Source organism: Nyctibius grandis, chromosome 1 (genome assembly GCF_013368605.1).
Source record: "Nyctibius grandis isolate bNycGra1 chromosome 1, bNycGra1.pri, whole genome shotgun sequence".
Classification (NCBI taxonomy): Eukaryota; Metazoa; Chordata; class Aves; order Nyctibiiformes; family Nyctibiidae; genus Nyctibius; species Nyctibius grandis.
The window spans coordinates 55630245-55636352 of record NC_090658.1 but is presented as its reverse complement, the minus strand read 5'-3'; positions in this window follow the sequence as shown (position 1 = coordinate 55636352).

The window sequence follows — 6108 nt, the reverse complement described above, 5'->3', positions numbered from 1 at the left end:
TTTACTGGGGAAACTGCCAGTGGAGGTAGATTTCTGCCCCCACCCCTAAACAGCTATTTTGCTTTTTCTTATTTTTAGCTTTCAGATTCAACAGCAGAATGAGAACCAAACTCTGAAGCTCTGGGATTCTACTTGAATGCATTGAATCTCATCTGGGTCCTGTCAGTGACAATGTCATCCTATGCAGATTAGTTTCAAGAATGTCTAAATTTCTGCTTGAAGAGCTATTACTGCTATGTTTAAGCACTTTCCTTGTTCTGTATGTGGCTTGTGTTCTTCTAAAGCTCTACATTAATGTAGAATGGCCATGACTCAAACTGTGGTGGAGTATACTAGTTTTGATACAGGCTGTCACTGACTGGAGAAGCTGAGGCAGGGTGTGGTTCAGGAGCTACCATCTACAAAAATAAAAACCTAAAGATTTAAAGTGACTGTGCAGATTGTATTACAGAGCAAAATCTAACATCTCCTAAGGCTAGTAGTATAAAATCCAATTTGACTTCTACCTGTAAAATGGAGTCTTTTTTTCCCCACCTTTCTGGGGAAAAAAAATGAGCTTTAATAGATGGCTAGTCTTCCTTTGTGCTACAAACTGCACTTTCACTCCTGTTCCTTGGAGGGAGCATTACTATGTTTGAGACTGGTGGGGTGGATCAGGAAATCTGATCCAGCCAGAAAGTGAAAACTATAAAAAAAGACTGGCATTTTAGCTTGAGGAAGGGAATGGGAGCATCTCCATGGTAGCGGAGAATGAGACTGTAGTTTGTGGAGAAGTGTTTAGGTCAATTAAACTAGTCATGAAGCCCTGTCCTAATTAACCCAAGAATTTTGTTTTAGAAAGATATGTGGAAGTTTAGACAGACCTAATTTGATTTAAGGCTAATAAGTGAGCAAAAAGTATCAAACATAATTTGTTCTACATGTACAGGTTATATAGTAAAGTCACAATTCATCTCAATCAGAGGAATAGAGGCCACATGCTATTTTATTTCATTATCTCTTACAGTCTGAAATATGTCAATCTTAAATGAGCAAGTACCTGACTTCCTAGTCCCGATATTTAAGAGACAATTTTAAGATTAAAAACTTGAGTAAAAATCTGAATCAGTGCCTCAGTAGAATGTTTTTCCTGGCATGTTTCCATCAACTGATTTCATAAAGGCTGGGGATGGCATATAGTCTTCCTGGATTGTTGTTGTGCAGTATGTCTGTGCAGCTAATGCAAAGTCAGCCTCTATTCATTTAAAAAGCTTAATGATGCATTACAATTGCTGAGAAAACTAGAAAGGAGTTAGAGCAATTAGTGATCTTTCAGTATGGGATTTTCTATGTGTATCTTAACTGCAGTAGTAGAAAAAGATAAGCTATTCCAAGCTCCAGAGTTTTGTTTGAACTTTGTGTCAGACCTATGGAGTTGTAATAGCATTCAGTCTCTTTAAATTGAACAAATCCTTGTTCATCTGTAGTGATTAATCACTGGGGAATAGTTTGAGTCATTCTTACAGACTCAGTGCCTGAGTAACCACTTAATGTGTGGTGATATGAGGAAGTAGTTATAAAAGAAATATGTGCAGTGAAACTATGGTACTGAATGGTGAAACATTTTGCTCTTAAAAAATGTTGGTTCTTTGTCTTTCTAGTCTTAATATCTTGCTAGTGACCTTGGTTCCAAAACAGAGAACTGGCTAGCTCTTTCTCCCTTTACAGAACACCTTATTTGGTACAGAAACACAGTTCTGTAAGTGTGTGTATGCCTTTGTCCTTCCTTTTTTTAGGTAGGGATGGCATTTCAGATAGCTTTGGCTTGGGAGGTGTACAAGTAGAGGGCCAGCATCTTAATAATGGTTCCTTCATCCTTTTGCAAAGATAAGAAGATAGGAGTATAGTGATTGGGCATTTTTTTATCACTGGATAAATCATCATTTGGCCTAAACTCTAAATGAAATTAAAATACACAAGATTTCTGGCCTTATAACTCTAAATGAAATTACCATATGCAGGATTCCTGGCCTTACTGCCCTTAACTTGCAACTGGGAGTAAAAGGTAGCTGCTGCATGTCATGCGGCATTTTAATATTAAGGGATTCTATCTATCTTTTACAGGTTCTAGGAAATGAAACAAAGTGTTCAGTCTTTTGATAAAACATACAGGCGGCTTCTGTTTTGCCTCATCATTTTTTTTGTACTTAGAAACTTTGCACCTGTTTATTATGATGACCATTCTGAAAGCTTAAGTTATGATAATAATTATCGGTCCTGTTGGAAAGCTCTTGGCTCCCTAAAGGTTAAAGACAGCATGGGCATTCTGCTAACTCCTTTTGTAAAGTCCTCTGCCCTTCCTGGTATGTATCAAAGTAGTATGTAGCATCCATCCAGAATAATGGACTATCAAACCCTCACATTCAAATGGGTTTGTTTTTTAACTTTTGTCTTTCAAAAGTGTCCTGTAGACTGTGGTATTGCAGGTTCTGCAGTATAGTACTTGTGCTGCATTATCCATTTCCATTGTTCATACTATGTTGAAGCATCTTTAGTTATAATGAGTGAATTTTAATTATGTTGACAGTGCTATCCCAGCATTGTTGCAGCAAAATGTCTGCCCCACCAAGATACATTCAGTATTAACTTTAAACTACTATGCCTCAAACATGATTTTATACTTAGTAGTTATTCACTACAACACAACATTGAAATAGTATTGCACACAAAGATTACTTCTAGTCTCTTTTTTTCTGGACAGCATTGGGCTGGTTGAAGTGCTAATGCTTCTATGAATATATGTGCAGGCAAACTACTTTGCTTAAAACTTAAAGAATTACTGTTTTTAACTGTGCTTTGCCTCAAGTTACCCCAAATCAACTGCCTTCTACTGTTTAGTAGTTGAAGGACTAAGGGCTTTCACTTTAATTGTCCATCAGGACGGCATTTGTTTTCCTTGGATTATTGTTTTTAAGCACAGTTAGATGAGACTTACTGTAGCTCAAGTGGTTATGGTGGTACTTGTGTGGCAGATTTTAACAAGAAAATGAAACCTTATCTCTGTTTCAAAAAAAAAAAAAATAATTCTGGGGAGTCATTTTTGCTAGCTTTAAAAAAGGCCAATTCATGAGTTGCATTTTGGAGTTCCAAAATAAATAGATCTTTGCTGCATGGCAATATGTCATGTGTATGATGGCACAAGTGCCATAGTGACTCTTGTCATTTTCATGTGTTTCAGAAGTTAGACAATGTAAACTGTGTTGCAGGTTTTTTTTATATTTAGAGAAGATAACTTGGTTTTACTTGCTAGATTGGAAAAACAAGTTTGAAGACGTCTTACAGGTATACCTATTTATGGTCTTGTTCCTGACTTTTCTTGAAGAATGTTGATCACATTTATATTACAAAATATTTATCTAGCAATCATATTTTGCATTTTTAAGAGTATGACTTCTTGCTTTTAGCCTGTATACACAACTGCAATCACACTTAAAAATACACTGAAGTTAATCACTATTAAAAAGTATTTTCTATGATCTGCAGCATTCCTTGACTTGAAATCTCCTGCAAAAGTTATATCCTTAACTGTAAATAACAAAATACTAAAGTAAAATGGTGTACTAAGAGATTTAGTAGTCTCTACAGCTCAGTAGTTAACACTGCGTTAAGATTGTGTATTCTCATTTTAAAATCAGACATATCCGTCTATCCCTGAGGCTACAATCAAAATTCATCATAGCTTTTAGCAAGAGATTTAGAAGTTTTTAAAGAGGTAATACTATTTCCTCTGTCAGTATCCCCATTTCTTAATAATTCCAATAGCTACAATACCACAGTTACCCTTAACTCCAATCTTCGGATAGGGGTTTTCACACAGTATCAAAACCAGGAAGTCTTTCATTTTGACATAGAAAGATAGTCCTGTTGTGAATCATCAAACATAAATTTACCAAAGAAAGGAAATGGCACTGCCCAGTTCTCTGAGCTACCTTAATTTTCTTCTGCTGCCTGCTCTGGCTGCCTGCACTCTGTTCCCTCAATATTTAAGTGGAGAGAGGATCACAGTTCACGAAAACACTTTGGCTTAAAGTTAAATACGTGCCCATGGGACTCAATGGTACTGCTGAATATTTTACTGAGTATTTTGGGGCTTTCTCCAAAATGAGACTGTATCATGACAACATGATCGAAAGCTGCTCTAGCAAAGAAAGAGGTCAACAAAAAGATAAGGGGAAATAGTAGCACAGCTAGCATTCATCAGGATCCTTTCTAGTGCCATGTCAAATTCAAGGGAGGCTGGAGTACTAGAAAAGGCATGTCTGGCAAGATCAGAGGAGACACAGTACCATAAGGTATTTTTGAAATGGTAGCGGGCAGAAAGTCCTGTGCTTAGAAGACTGTTTTCTGTTACATAGCTGGTTGCAATTTTCTTCTCCTACCTTGTCTTACTCCATCAGTTTACCCAAGATATTAATATAATCCGTTTTCCCCAGTTTGCTCCCTAGCCTCAGGCTGACTTAAGAGTTAACAGAATAGAGCTGCTTGTGAATAGTTCCAGTCTGTCTGTTTGAGGATGGTTTTGCTCAAGTTGAGTTCCCTGTCCTAAGTCACCTCAGCAGCACAGTTCCTAACTCTGTGCACAGGCTGCTCCTCCCAAGCTTTATCACACACTGCAGGGTTTCTGTTTTCTCAGGCGCTGCCAGTGTCCACTCAAACACTCTGCTAAATGAATTAATTTCAGATCCTTTGATAAATGCAAAAAGAAAAAAAAAAATCTCCAAAGCCCAAACAAAAGAAAATCAAAATCCATTCTATCTCCCTTACATCCCCTAAGTTTGTAGCAACCTCATGCCTGAAGATACAGCATCTGTTCTTACAGCTTTTGTCTAACTTCAACCCTTTTTTCATGGAAAACTTCCCGGAGTCACAGAATGGGTAAGGTTGGAAAGGGGCCTTGGGAGATCATCTAGTCTAACACCTCAGCTCAGAGCACAGTCAGCTTGAGCAGGTTGCTCATGGCTGTGTCCAGTTTGATGGAGACTCCATTGTCTTGTTGGAAAACCTGTTCCAGTGTTTGACCACCGTTGCTATAATTGGAAAAAAAAAAAAGTTTTTAAAAACATCTTATTTTTTAAGTGGAATTTCCTGTATTTAAATTTTCATTGTCTCTAATCCTGTCACTCGGCACCTCTGAGAAGAAGCTGGGTGTCTTCAGTCTCCCCATCAGGTATTTCTACACATTAAGATTCGGCCCCTACCACTCTCCTAGGCCTTATTTTCTTAAGGTGAAAACTTTGTCCTGTCTTGTTCTGGAATCCTTGTGCCTGTGTAAATCAGAGGAGAGTTAAGTCTGAGTGGTTTGAGCTCCAAGACCCCTGAGAGGAGCTTTGATAGTGTTCCTGTTCATAGCTACTGTTTTTCTGTTCTCTCCAACTAGTATTTTTAGCTACAAAAAAGTGCAAAATATTTAGGACTAAATGACTGTTTTCCTGTAAGCAACTTGTGCTTGCTATAGCAGTTGACAAAGTGATGGTTTAAGGAAGCGGGGGGCAGAAGCACGTGTGTTTTGAATGCTGTCTTAGAAGGATAGTGACCAGAATGCCAACCATCCATGGCTAACCAGTACCTGTTATCTTACTATCTGTTTAGCTACATCCCAGTGGCTTCTTACATACAACTGCACTGTTCTTGTTTTATTGCTTTGTATATTTATTTCACATTTTCCAACTGTAAGGCAGTCTCTACCCTAACAACTTTTCCCTTCAGGGAGTGTCTGTCAAATGTACTTCATGGCTTGAGACACTAGGCCAATGAAACAACTAAATTGACCTTAGAGATTCTTTGTCAGTTAGAAAACCAGCTTTTTTAAAATTCAGATTAACTTGTCTTTCCAAACAAGCTGCCCTTGTCGTTGCTGTTAGGTTATGGAATTCTAAATTAAGTTCTTGGAGAAATAAAAATCTGTAATTTGATGGATGCTTCTTCACAAAGCACGGAGATAGGTGCTTTTAATGCCATCACTCTTTGCAATCAAACATATTGTAGAATTTTATGGTAAAAGGTGCATTTTGGACTTCATATGTAGTAGCTATCATTTAACAGAGCAAAGAATGAAGGGCTCTGTAGCTT